Source organism: Gymnogyps californianus, chromosome 17 (assembly GCF_018139145.2).
Source record: "Gymnogyps californianus isolate 813 chromosome 17, ASM1813914v2, whole genome shotgun sequence".
Classification (NCBI taxonomy): domain Eukaryota; kingdom Metazoa; phylum Chordata; class Aves; order Accipitriformes; family Cathartidae; genus Gymnogyps; species Gymnogyps californianus.
The window spans coordinates 7,920,523-7,933,908 of record NC_059487.1 but is presented as its reverse complement, the minus strand read 5'-3'; the positions used below and the strand labels follow the sequence as shown (position 1 = coordinate 7,933,908).

At 42.8% G+C, this 13,386-nt stretch overlaps 1 protein-coding gene across 5 annotated transcripts in view; it reads right to left on the bottom strand.

The window, feature by feature from the left end:
* Positions 1-6,780, bottom strand: part of STAU1 (staufen double-stranded RNA binding protein 1) — a 34,133-nt gene extending 27,353 nt beyond the window's left edge. For all 5 annotated transcript variants that reach the window (XM_050907161.1, XM_050907159.1, XM_050907162.1 and 2 more), the window contains exons 1-2: positions 6,692-6,780; positions 749-815 (exon numbers count right to left, since the gene is read on the bottom strand). The gene's annotated coding sequence lies outside the window, so the exon portion shown is untranslated. The remainder of the gene's footprint in view (positions 1-748; positions 816-6,691) is intronic.
* Positions 6,781-13,386: the final 6,606 nt, after the last annotated feature.

Genomic DNA, 13,386 nt, shown 5'->3' with positions numbered 1-13,386 from the left:
CAAACTTTTCGAGACAAATACTAGTACAAATAACTGACCCCTACACAATACTCGAGGCATTGCTAGAACTTAAAACCACTCACAAACATCGAAAGATAGGTGAATGAACAAATGTCTTACTCATACCATCTTAGCCAGCAGCTAATCACATAACTTGCTCCTTTCCCACCCTTCCATACACACTTACTTTTCGCTAACTCAGACATTCATATTTTAAATTTTATTGAGACAGTGTTGCGCTAGAATATTATCCTCATGATGGTAATGGCTGCCATCAAACAATTCAATGACCTATGGACAATAATAAACTTAGACAGATGGATTTTCAGATGACAGAGCACTGTTCCCCACTCCAGTTTTTAGATTTTTATTTTCTTTTGGCGCATCAATGCCTGGAATATTCCCAGAAACTTTGAATACACTAAAATGCAAAGTCCAGAAGTCACTAAGGTAACCAAAAGGCAAGCAAAGAAATGCACAAAGATGTGAACATAGTCTCAGTTCACTCAGCCAAAAATAAATTAAAATATTCCTACATAAAAGACAGAACGTAGCATTTTCAGATAAAAGTTCTCTTGGGGCTTTTTTGTGTTATAATTCTCAAAGGTGTTGCAGATAGAAGCCAGAGGATCAAACAAAAACCAGACATTTCCTGTGGATAATCATGTTTTACTACAACTTGTGGTTTCTTTAATATGATGCAAATAAAAGGTAAGAAACTTTAATGTTTTAAGTAAGTTTCCTGTACCTTTAGGAGATCCAGAGAGTGAAGATTTGGATTTAGTTCTGAATAGGATATTTATGATGGAGAATGCCTAAAAGGAAAAACAGAGAGTTAGCATTTTGCTTCCTAAAGCTACAAAAAGATCCTCTGTAGTAAGTGTCTCACCACTACATTGAGTTTGCCTCATCCGTCTGGATGACAAGAATTTGTATGACCATTAAATTCTCACTGACAGATTGCTCAACGGAGATATGTTTTTCCAAGCAGAAATTCCAACCTGATCCAACAATCTTCTTTCCTTGCTCTTTCCCAAAACCCAAGTGATTTTTCTTACACAAACAGTGGAATCTCACAATAGTGCTCTTTGCAGGATTATAAGAGTCACTTGCAAATTTTCTTTCTGTAGTAAGGCTTCCAGTTCTGTAGAAGTTAACCTTCTTCCTAACAGCTCTAGAGATCAGCTACTGAAATTACACCCAGACCTTAATTCACAAAGCCAAACCAAAAGCAAGCCACTAACCTGAGAAACTCTGGCAGCTATTAACTGAAAAAATCTGATATAAATTTTACCGTTTGGCTACATTTTTCAGTCTAATGATTTCACTCATAAATAGACATATAAAAAAGTCAACCTAGCTAAAACCATTTTAGAACAAAATTGTTTCAGTACTGACTATGAAACCTGTCACTGCATGGACTGCTCTAAATGGAAATCAAAATGTAATTTGTTCTGCTTACAAATATATAGCACAAAGTGTTTAATCCTTCTTTTCCGTGACTAAAGCCAACTGCATGCAGATGCTAGCAACATTACTACCAGCAACAAAATGGGCAAGATCTCAATCTTGATTAAGGTTAGAAGAGGACGTAGATAAACAAGCTCTTGAATTTACTTCAGCCATTTCAAAATCCTACAATGAGTCTTAGAACTATAACCAGTTATCTTGGAGGAGTCCTGCAGAACAGATGAAGATACAGAGCCTGAAAAAGGCAGACATCGTGCCTGTTTTTTTAACTGGAGAGTGAAGAAGGGACACAAGAGGATTATAGTCCTATCAGTTCAACTTTTCTTCTAGAAGTTTTTCTGGAGGCTTAATTAAGCACCTGGAAAACAAGGAAATGGATAATACTCCCAGGTGGGATCAAAACCAAGTTGTACAAAGACAACTGAATTTTCTCCAGCCATCTCTGGTGGTCTAACCAGGCTCAAAAATTAAACACTTGATCTCAGCAGGAACAAGTGCAAGGTTCTGGGCAGGCACTGTCTGCTGATCAAGCATAGGACAGAAAAACCACCAATTGACACCAGCAGAGTGGGAGAAGAGTTACAACCGACATAACATCATTACCTAACACAAGCCAATGCTGACAGGCTCTTTTAGAAAAAGCAATCATCATACTGAGATGCAGAAATGGAAAAATAACCTGAGAGAGATCTGCAGCAGTTCTACTCTGTACTCAGTGTTACTGAGCCCTCAGCTGGAGCACTGCATCCACATATGGGTACCATGCTTCAAGACAGATGTGGACCCAGTTAGCAAAAACAAAGCAGGAAAAGCACAAAACACTCAGCTTTAGAAAAATATAACCTATAAGAAAAACACTAAAGGATTTGGGCTTGTAGATGCTGAAGAGGAGAGGGCTGGCTGGGGCCTGACAACCAGCAGCCTTCAAGTACATAAAAGGTTTTTGGAGTGGAAAAGAATAATCTGTTCTTCATGCTTAAAGTGACAGACTAGAGGCAAAAGGCTTAAAAGTGCATCAAGAAAACACTTTCTGATAGTAATGGTTGCAATGAACTATACTGCTTTGGGTGACAGAGGTGACTTTACTGTTGGCAAACTTTAAGTAATTGATAAACATCCATTTAGAATGAGGCTGGCATACCTGACACCGCAGAGGGATGGACTACTTCACTCCCTCGAGTCCCTCCCAGCCCAGATTCCCATGACTATGAACACACTTTTGTGTACCTGACTGTAACAGCACATTTCCGTCTCTTATCAGAGGAAGACAACAGCCTTGTTGTTAAACAAGGGGTTTGGCAAAAAGGGGGATCTCACATGGGTCCTACTGCAGACTTGCTCTGAACTCTGATAAACCACTTGAAAATACAAGAGAGACTAAATCCTCAAAGAAACAGGTTTTATTCATTGTCAGAACCAGAATATGGAAAGGTGTCCTGTTCCTTCGGACGCACACATTTGGAAGGCTGGAATTTACGACATTCTCATTATGCTACTTGTTACGAACTTGCATGTGTACCCCATTGAAACTTTCTTTGCATTCATTCATGACCCACCAGCACCAGGCAGGGAGGGCTTTTTATGGAACGAGAACAGAGCAGAATGAGAAACAGAGCAGATACCAGATATAACCATCAAGATTCAAATTACAGGGACTTCTTGACATCACCAACTAAAAATCATGGCATAAACAATATCCAAGAAAAAGTTTTAGCTAAAGGAAATGAGGTTTTAAATTAAGCATTAGTTTCTTTCTGAAAAGCAGATGCTTCATAACATAGTGCATCTGAACAGTTACTGACCCTTCAGTCACATAGCAAGGAAGATTAATTATTCCTTATCAACAAGAAACTCTGTTCTCAAAGCACGAAAGTTCGTTTATCCCTATTTCACAGATGGGCAACCAGAACACAAACCCCAAGTCCTATCCCTGCAAAAGGATGTAGGTATCCGATGTGGGGGCTAAGCAGAACCGAAACAACTGAACGAACTGTGGAATGCACAACATTTACTCACTAACCCCTCTGCCACCTGTATTTTTACATGCCCGTAGCTCTATTGCCACTCAGTGTCAACCAACTCTCATTTGGGTAAAAGCGCGGCATCGCAGTAGCGCTTATCTGCCACGCAGGAACAATCTGCTGAGCTGGTCTGACAGAGGAGGCCGATCCCCCACAGCTCAAGTCCGAATTTATGGTCACATCAAAGACAGACCCACTGCTCAACAACAACATTTTCACCTGTTGTTTGCAGACTGGGGACTATTACAGTACATTCATTACCTAGATAAAATATCGGTTAGAAAGATTCCCTCTCTCCTCCCTTTTTTTAAAGGAGTTTTAAATAACTCAAATGTGGTGGCTGAGTCTCTTTTTGTCCCACACTCAACCATTCTGGAGCATGAAGAACAAATTTCCACAAATTCTAGGAGGTTTGTTGAGATGGTTCGTTTCCTAATTTACCTTTGAAAAACCCACATCGCTGGTAGCTTTGTAATATATAGCATAAAATTCTAAAGCGTTTGACTGCTGCAACAGTGTTTAAGAACAACATCTAACTACAACTGGAAAGTCTAAATGAATATTCACTACCAATTAAGATTAAAAAAAGACTACAAATTTTACAGACTTAAGGCTATTTACACAAAATGTAAAACACTAGCTGAACAATGTTTCCTTCTTAGATAAATCTTTTTCTATAATATTTGGGCAAGACAAGGTACATCTCAAAGGCAACATTCACTGTAGAAAAAGATGCTGCTCTTTTTGAGCACTGGTAAGATGAATTTTCAAGGGTGGAAACGCTAAATATTAAGCAAATTAGTTTGGGAGCTAAGACGTGGATTATTAATAAGAGAATAGGTGATGAAAAGCTAAAATTTGAAAGTAAAATCTGAAGGAAAAGAGGGAACTAGCAGATGTACACATAAACCAGACAGTTCCAAACATAATGCAAAATAATAAACCAGAAAGTGATAAGTCAATCATGAATAAAGATAAACGCTTAAATGCTTACTTCTAGCTCAATTAGTACTGTGACAAAATATGTAATGAAATTTTTTTTCCCCTGCAGTAAAACAGGTCAAAAAAGCCCACTGATACTGATTACAGTTAACATGGTAATTAGCGCACAGATCTCCTCTATTGTTCCAGTTGCATCTTCAAGAACTCTAACAAAATAATCAACCCCTCCACAAGGATCCTAGAGAAAGCAACTAAAAAAAGATTTTTTTGAAAGTTTGTATGTCTTCAGAATAAAGTTGCTGTTCTCAGTAAGATCTGAAAGGCACAGACCATTTTTCAATTTTGGTCTGACTTTGTACAGTTATACCACCCCAAATTTATTTCAACATATGAATACTTTAATTTTGCCACAAAATACCTAATACTTAGACTGACTGGTATTTATAGTGAAAAAATTATTAAAGATAAATGTTATGAAAAATTTCAAACAAAGAAAGAGTGGCTACTTAAAATAATAATAGTAAAAAAGAATCGTATCTTGCATACATCCTTTAAGGAGAGTTTTGAAATGAGATTCTGATCCAACATCAGAAAATAGAAAATATAGTAAAAAATTCAACCCATTGGCTCTTTAAATTTTCATCAAGATGTGACAGACATCCAGTGAATATCTCTGTAAAAGTTTGAACATACAAATTTGTTGCATATGAGATGACCAATAGACAAATCAGAGATCACTTTATTACATCATAGCTATAGCTGCATCATTAAAACTCAAGTTTTGATGTTTACTAGTATTTAAAAAAAAAATACATTTCTGCCAGTTTGAGCAAGGGAACTATGTAGTACACTTGCACGTTCTAGTTAGAAGAAAGCAAATTTTATAAATATACTATTCCAAAAGCAGACAAAAGACTTCATTCAGATATTTTATTTCACTGCTATATATACACCTAGCCTTCATTTACATTCCAAATGATGTTCCTCCCAGGTTTGCCTTAAACCTGCCAGAAAAGCAATGACAAAAATACCCAACAGATAAATAAATCAGAAAAATGGCTGTCAACATTACTAGCTATAGTATCACCTAGATGGGCAACCCAAATGAATCAAACCCTGTATAACCTCTAGGACAGATTGAAGCAGTGTAAAGATTTAAAAGGAACTTGTTGCTGTTACATCTCCTGAAAAACTAGTGCTGTGATCAAAAAACAGTGAAAAGAAAAGTAAGCCTGGTGCAGTGATGGCTGCCAAACCCAGTGGGCAATAAGGAGAAAGTGTGATAATGCCAGTGTTCAGAAAGAAAGCTAATGCTGCTAATACCAGCTGTCTCAGTGTTTGCACTGTAATCTGTACAAGGAGAAGGCTGGGGGCGTCTCCTGCTGTTGTCACCATATCTACACCTTTTATCAGAACAGTCAGACAAGTCTAGTTCAGTCTCAGGAGTTTTGCTACCAAGATCATGTGCCCCTGAGACTTTGCAGAAGTCTGCGACTGTCGTCACCCACTCTGGGCGATCTAGAGAAGTAGAGGATGGCTGCAGCCACCTTCTCCAAGGGGTTCAGAGCGCCGAAACTAGCTGTGCTGCCACCAACCCCTGTTCCTGCGGGGGGGCCGGAGCCACCACTGTCACCCTCCAAGCTGAAACGGGGATTTTGGGCAGAGAAGGATTGCCAACATCACCTGCCAGGAGCACTTGGGGTGCCTGGTGCTGCCGCTAGCCCCATCTCACAGCGCTCCGGGAGCCCGGGCCCGCCGCTGTCACTTCCCTCGCTAGGGCCGGCCAAGTCACCTGCCGCCCCCACCACTCGCCCCACGGGCTTGGGGGCGCCGCGGCCGCTCGGGCAGGGAGGGCGGGCAGGGGCCCGCGCTGCCCCCCGCCAGCGGCCCCGTCGAGGCTCAGCGGGGACGGCCCCGCGGCTCGCCCGCCGCGACCTGCCCCACTCCCCCCGCGCCGGGCGCTCCCCCGCGCCGGGCCCCCGCCAGGCGGTGGGGACAGGGCCGGGGGCTGCCCACCCGGCCCGCCGCCGCCCCCGGGAGCCGGGCAAAGCCCCGTGCGGGGGGCGGAGGGGGGGGGGAAAGGCGGGGGGGAGGGGGGGGGGGCGAGCAGGGGGGGCGGGCCCGCCCGCCGTGGGGGCTGTCCCCTCCCCACAGCCCCGCCGGCACGGCTCGGCGCGGCCCCCGCTAGGCCCCGCCGCCGCCACCCCCCGCCCCGCTGCCTCGGCGCCGGGGGGAGCCCGGGCCGCCTCCCCCCTCACCTGGCTGCCTGGGCTGCGGCTCCCGGGCCGGCTGGTGGTGCGGGCCAGCGGGCGGCTCAGTCCATGGGCCGGGTCCCGGGGGGGGCCGGGGGGCGACCGCGGCAGCGGAGGGAGGCGGCGGGCACAGGGCAAACACTAAAGAGAATGAGCGGGGCCAGCTCCGGCCGGGGAGGAAGTGACGGCACCGCGCCGGGAGGCGGGGCAGACGGGTACCCAATCGAGGACGGACGAGCCCCCGCGGGCACCGCCCCCCTCCGCGCTTTCAGCCAATGGGCGCGGGGGCCGGCTGGGAGCACCGCCTCCTTTGCGACGACTACAAGTCCCGGCGTGCCCGGCGAAAGCGCCGCAGCCCGCCTCGGGGCGGGGGGACTACAGCTCCCAGAATGCCCCGCGCACGCCAGGGCCGTCGTGCCCAGCCAAGATGGAGGCGCCGGAGGCAGGGAGAGAGCGGTGTCGGGGGGCCGCCGCCGCCCGCAGGTCCCTCCTGCGGGCGCGGGGTCGCTCCCGGCCGCCTTCCTCCGGGGCCCGTCTCCTCCCGCTCCGGGGCCCGGCAGCCCCGTTCGCTCAACGGGCGAGGGCGATCCGAGGGCCCTGGTTCGGGGGGCGGCGGAGTGGCGTCGTGAGCGCTCGCACGCACGGCCGGGCCGCGGCCGACGGCGCCGGCGGGGGCGTATGCGAGGCCCCGCGGGAGCGGAGCCCACCCCGGGGCAGGCCACCGTCCGCTGCTGGGAGAGCGGCCGCGCAGGAGGCTGCTGCGGCGCGGCGAGGGGCCGGCGGGTCGGGCGGGGCGGCAGCTCCCGGCCGGCAGCCCCGGCGGCTCCGCGGGGCCACGGCGGTGCGCGGGGCAGCCGCCCGCCGGCACTGCGCACCTGCGCGGCAGGGAGCTCCTCTCCGCGCTCCGTCCACCCCGCTTTGGGCTCTGTGCTTCATTTCTACTTAGATAAAGCAAAGACACGTATCTGAAATACCCATCTTCTACTTCCATCGCTGCATTTCTGGGAAAAGAAAAACCTGAAGCGAAAGAAATGCAGAACTTGCTTGCTTCCGCCTGGGAAGCCGGGTCTGCCTTTACAGAGGAAATGAGGCCGAAGGCGTATCTGCATTCAATACGGGTGTATTCAGGTTAAACATCAGTGTAAAGTTATTTTCAAATAAGCAGTTAATAGCGAATGTCAGCCAACACAACTAGGAAAGAGTAGTTAAAAAAAAAAATCTCAAATTTCAAAACACCTGTGGGTGGGAAGGAAAAATCATGCTGAACCTAGGAAGATACACAAGTAAAACCAATAACTACATACGTGCAAAATCCTTTGAATAGATACTCCCCAGGAAAAAAATTCCAGAACTTGTGTGTACAGCTGCACACAACTGACATTACTTAACTCTGCAGCTAACTGCATTTAAATTTCAAGATGTACATTTGAATGTGAAAGGCATGTAAACAAAATCTGTTTAGTTCCTATGCACAGTTTTAATTTGCCCTCTTTGCATCTATCCCTCCATTTCCCAACGCGCGCGCCCCCCCCCCCCCCCCCCCCCCCCCCCCCCCCCCCCCCCCCCCCCCCCCCCCCCCCCGCCAATAGTTAACTGCCACTACCTTAACCATGGCTCTCAGTGATTTTGTGATTGTTTCTGCTGGACTCCTGAAATTACTACCTGGAGTGAATCCATGCACATTAGCCAAGTCAAAGCCAAGATATGAATGTATTTGTTTTGCACTAAGAGAGCAAAAATTCCAGCATGCCACTACTGAAGTCTAATTCCTAGTAATTTTAGATTTGTTATACAAATTGAGCCTTTAAATACTGTTATGTTGCTTCAGATACCGTAGCTCTTGAAAGAAGAGTGAAAACTACATTAACAGTAGCGTGCAGCTGTCCGGTTAACTTCTGACATAGCGTAAGTTTCCCTTCCTGAGTCACTGTAGCAATCAAAATGCCCTACAAGATTTAAATAAATGCCATCATTAATTTTTTTAAAGTTAAGTATCATTAAGTAACCTGTATGATTTCTTAAAGCAATACAACTGCTTTTTATAACAAATCTGCACTAGCAAAGAAGCTAGCAAAAATTACAGTACAATATTAAACAGTCCCCAGTTGTGCTAGAATAGGTCAATCCATTCTGTCTGAAGAAGATACTATGAGAACTTTTTGTTTTAGAAATATTTTATCTTTCTTAATAGGTAAAAATACATTTTAAGTTACAAGGTTGCATTTAAACCCTATGGCATCATTAAATTGCAAGTCAGTAATTTCTGCCATTGTTCAGCAAAAAAATGTGGCATCCAGCCCACAACATTTACTAACCAAATACATGTAACTTAATTCTACAGTAAAAGCAAAAGCCTTCATATTTAGTGGGGAGAATCACAACTACAACATTTCAGCAAAAACAAATTAGAAATAAAAACCAATATACCTAAAGCTCCATATCCATTTCTGTATTTAATACTGATATGGATTCCAAAGATACCATAAAGAAAATACATCATACACTTAAAATCAATTGACAATATAGCATTTAAAAGACATTCTCCAGTATATAAGTATATAGATATATATCCCATATCACATTTAAACACCTATTCATATGTTCTTGTGGTCTGTTGCATAATAATATGTGCTGTTAGATGCTTTAATTATTCCAAGCCAGCAACAGTTATATTTCAGAAGGAAATGAAATTTCAACTGTTGTGTAATCGTTACTGCAAGGCTTAATGTTGTCTATAACAGAAACAACATTTGTGCAGGTTTTTTGTAGAAAGTTAGGTGGAGACAGGGAATTACAAAGGTTTTTTTTTTTCCAGATTGAGTTACATTAAAAATTCAGTTTTATGTTCTCTTTTTCCAGAAAATTGTGAACGTCTGGATAAGTGTAAAATCTGCACGATTGGGACAAAAAGTATCTGCAGCCAGATTACAAAGTTGAACATAATTTAAGCAAATACATATGTAATTAAAAAGTCTGAGGAACACTTGGCACACCACCCCAAATATCCAACACGTTTGTCCTTTCATTTGAAGGATATTTACTCCTTTATTATGTGTATGATTATTAATTATTTAAAAATGTTACAAAAGACTTTTCCACTCTTCTTTATGCAGCAGCTTAAACAAGTACAGAGACTTATTTCTAGCTAATAATTTGTAAAGTATTTGAAACTTTCATTTTCTTTTATAAAGGAAGCAGTACTGTAATTACAGTATTTTCAGATGTTCATGTAGAAATCTGATATTTGTTATTAATATATTTTCTTTGTTAAATACTTACTTCAAAATACCCCTTATATCAGGCACAAAAACAGAGTGTGAATTTCTCTTCACAGCTTTTGAAAATGAAAACTTTTTACTAGGAAGCTAAATATATGAACTAGCTGTGCTAAAACCCCTTTATTCTGCTTTTCTGACATTATTCATTTGTAACAAAGTATCTTTTACTTTCTATTAAGATTTATTACTTTATTATTAAATTCTCATTGAATACAATACAGTAAGTCCAGCATAGGCTTTGACCTCACGTGAATTAGAAGATTACTATTTTGAGAGAAAATTTTTAAGCCTATAGTAAATTTGCAACTAGCTGTCAACAAAAGTCACTGAGCTTTCCATGTACTAGCTGGTACCTATTACTATAGCCCATATCCCCCAGCAACACCTCAAATTTCCTCTAAATTATATTAAAGGCAATAATGACTTCATTTAAATAAGTAAGGGTAGAAAGCTAAGAGAAAATAAAGCATTTATCCTACTTTCTAATAGCTGGGTAGATTTATAGATAGATATAAATTTTCACAGAGAAGTCATGCCTGGAGCATATCTTTGTCAGTTAACAACTGCACAATTTTAAAAGCAAATGCCTGAAACAGGAGAAAATGTCTTTGTAATACTTCTGCTGAGGGCTAAAAGAACATGCATGACTCTTGTCTCAGCTTTTTTTTGTTGATGGAATCTGCAAAACAGGTAACAGGTATTGAGAAATACTATTATTTCTGTGAAGAAAGGATTAAACTGTTTTAAGACAAAAATGAAGGTTTGACATTGGGTAGCTTTGGTACAAGGAAACGGCCCAGCCATTTTGGAGCACAGGGTATAGCTGTATCCAAACTAGCTTTCCATGAACTACTGCGTGCAGTCTGACAGAGACAGCTCTGTTTGTCAGGTGAGAGAATTTACTCCACCAAATATAGCTGGATGCCTAATTCTCCATACTGCTACAGCCAAGCTGTTTTTATTATCCAAGTTAGTGCAGGTTTATAGATGCTGCGCTGCAAACTGCTTCCAAAGTTTTGTCAAAATGTTTTCGAAGTGATTCACCAGCATTTTAACAACATTTTTGACAGCTTGAAGCATGCAGTCTTAGGACTGATAAAGGGAAGCTCACTGAATGATAAACCTTTTCTGTACAAGAATGAGTGAACTTCAGGGACAGGTGAAGAACTGTAAACAAATAGATTGCTGTGACCAGCTTTGAGCTGGAATCTCACACGATACATTATGGTTAACTCATGCTGGTGACAGTACAAAGACATGCTCTGACAGCTTTAATCTGGCCTACCCCTTCTTGACAATATTACAGCTCTCAGGAAGGCTGTTCTCGTGGAAAGGTCATGGAATGAGTACAGAAGGACATGCAACAATCGAAGAGGTGCAGCCTGATGGAAGGCACATTCAAGCAAGCTACTGAGAGCCTAAAGAAAATCAAGTTTTCTGAAAGCAGAAGTCAGCTGAGAGAAAGAATGTGCTCTGGCCTCATTGAAGAATTTTTAGAATGAAATGTCTGGCTTAGTGAGAGGATGACTATCTTAGCACGTATTTATATGAAGAAATAGAGAAATAGAACTTTGCTTTAGCATGTGCTGTCAACATTGCAGGAATGCTGGTAGTATTGTGGCCCATTCACAACTCAAGAAAACAAGAATATGTACGGGTCTTGAGCGTGGTGGTGTTTTATTTTTTTTTTCTTAAACCAACAATAAGGTATTTCTTCTGCTACAAAAGGCTCAGAATATCATTTAGAAGCTGACAACCACAAGTCAGTCAGTAGGCTCCAAAAAAGGACAGTAGATTAGACTTCTGTGGTGTCAAAAGATCCCAAGACAGGTCTCCTTTTGCCCATTTCATACTGAAAAAGGGCAAGTAATCTTTTTCCCCTTGAATTTGAATAATCTTCTATCATTACCAGTTGCAAGGGAGAATTGGCTACTTATTTGCAGAAGTGTTTCAGAAGATGATCTCAGGTGATGGGCAGGAGTTAATTGTCTAACATTGAATTAGATGCTCCCAAGTTCTCAGAAGATCCATTGACACCAGGTGTTTCCAGCCTGAGCTTTCTAAAGAAACTGGTATTTGCCTAACTGTTTAACAAGGAATACACCGAAGGGTGGCCTAGGGAAGTTCAACAATCTTGCGAAAAACTGTTACAACATCGCTTGCATCAGTTTCCACTAAAATTAACAGATAAATAAAGTTGGAACATTGTGTTGCCTTCTGAGTCTTGAGAATGGGAGGTGTCAGAAGCAGCAATAAGGTCTCCACCTAAACCAAGGTGAGGGCACAGCCAGTAACATTTGCCTGTACTCTGAAGCAGAGATACATCTGCTTGCCTGCACTACACTTCAAAAGTTCATTTCCCTGAAAGAGTAAGTGCTCTATATGAACACTTGCACGCCTTATGAAATCTGCAGAGTATGTCAGGACTCAGTAACATGTCACTAACAGTGCCACAGCCAAGTCTACAAAGTCTAAGTTACTCAACTCTGAGTGAACTAAAGGACAAGTATGCCACTAGTATTTGTTGATCCGAAGTCACTTAGGCACTTATTCACACAGAATGTCTGTCCACCAACAAAAAGTCACACATTGCAGGAAGTGCAAGATAGTGAACATCAAGATTCACTGATCATTTTCCACTCAGAAGAGCCAATTTTTCTCTGGCTACCTCTCAAAAAGGTTCTGGCTTGTTGCTGTAAATCCTGTCCAGTTCCATCGATGTTGGTACTGGTAAGATAAGAAACATCTGTTCACTTACTTACATATCTCAGCAACCTGTCCCCTAAAGAAATCTTGCTTAGAACTGCACAACTAAGATGGTCTAATACAAACCCCTTAATATTGCATTGTGCTGAAGAACCCCATTTCAGCACAAGGTTATCTAGCATACATGCATAATAGGCTGTCTACTTGAATAGATGCAAAGGTAGCATGTCAAATTACTGCTACGTGACCACCAGTACCAATTTAATTCCCGTTCTTTGAGGCTGATGGGAAAAAAAGGTCTGCAAGTTCTCTGTAGAATTATTCTTCCTGTTATCCAAGGAAAAAGACAAAGCTGCAGAGCAGACAGGGTTCTGAGTATCCTTTTGGCTTGCAGGTTTTGAATGACCACAGCTCAATTAACATTGACATTCGAGGTAGGCATTCAGTTCCTTGCAAATGTCACACATCTCCCATGTGGTTTCACCCTGTCTATTGATATTCATTGTGCAAGGCGCTTCGGCAAACTTTTAACACACATCACAGTCTCTCTCATCAGCATTAAGGCAGATGCTTTTCATGATCACCACTGCATTATTTCACTCTTGAGAACTGCTTTCACTTCATACCTATGAACAAAGAGGGTCTGACACTGCATGACAGACCAGATTCAAGAAAACCTGTTGATGCTGACTCGCTTAATACATTTTTAGGCACTTA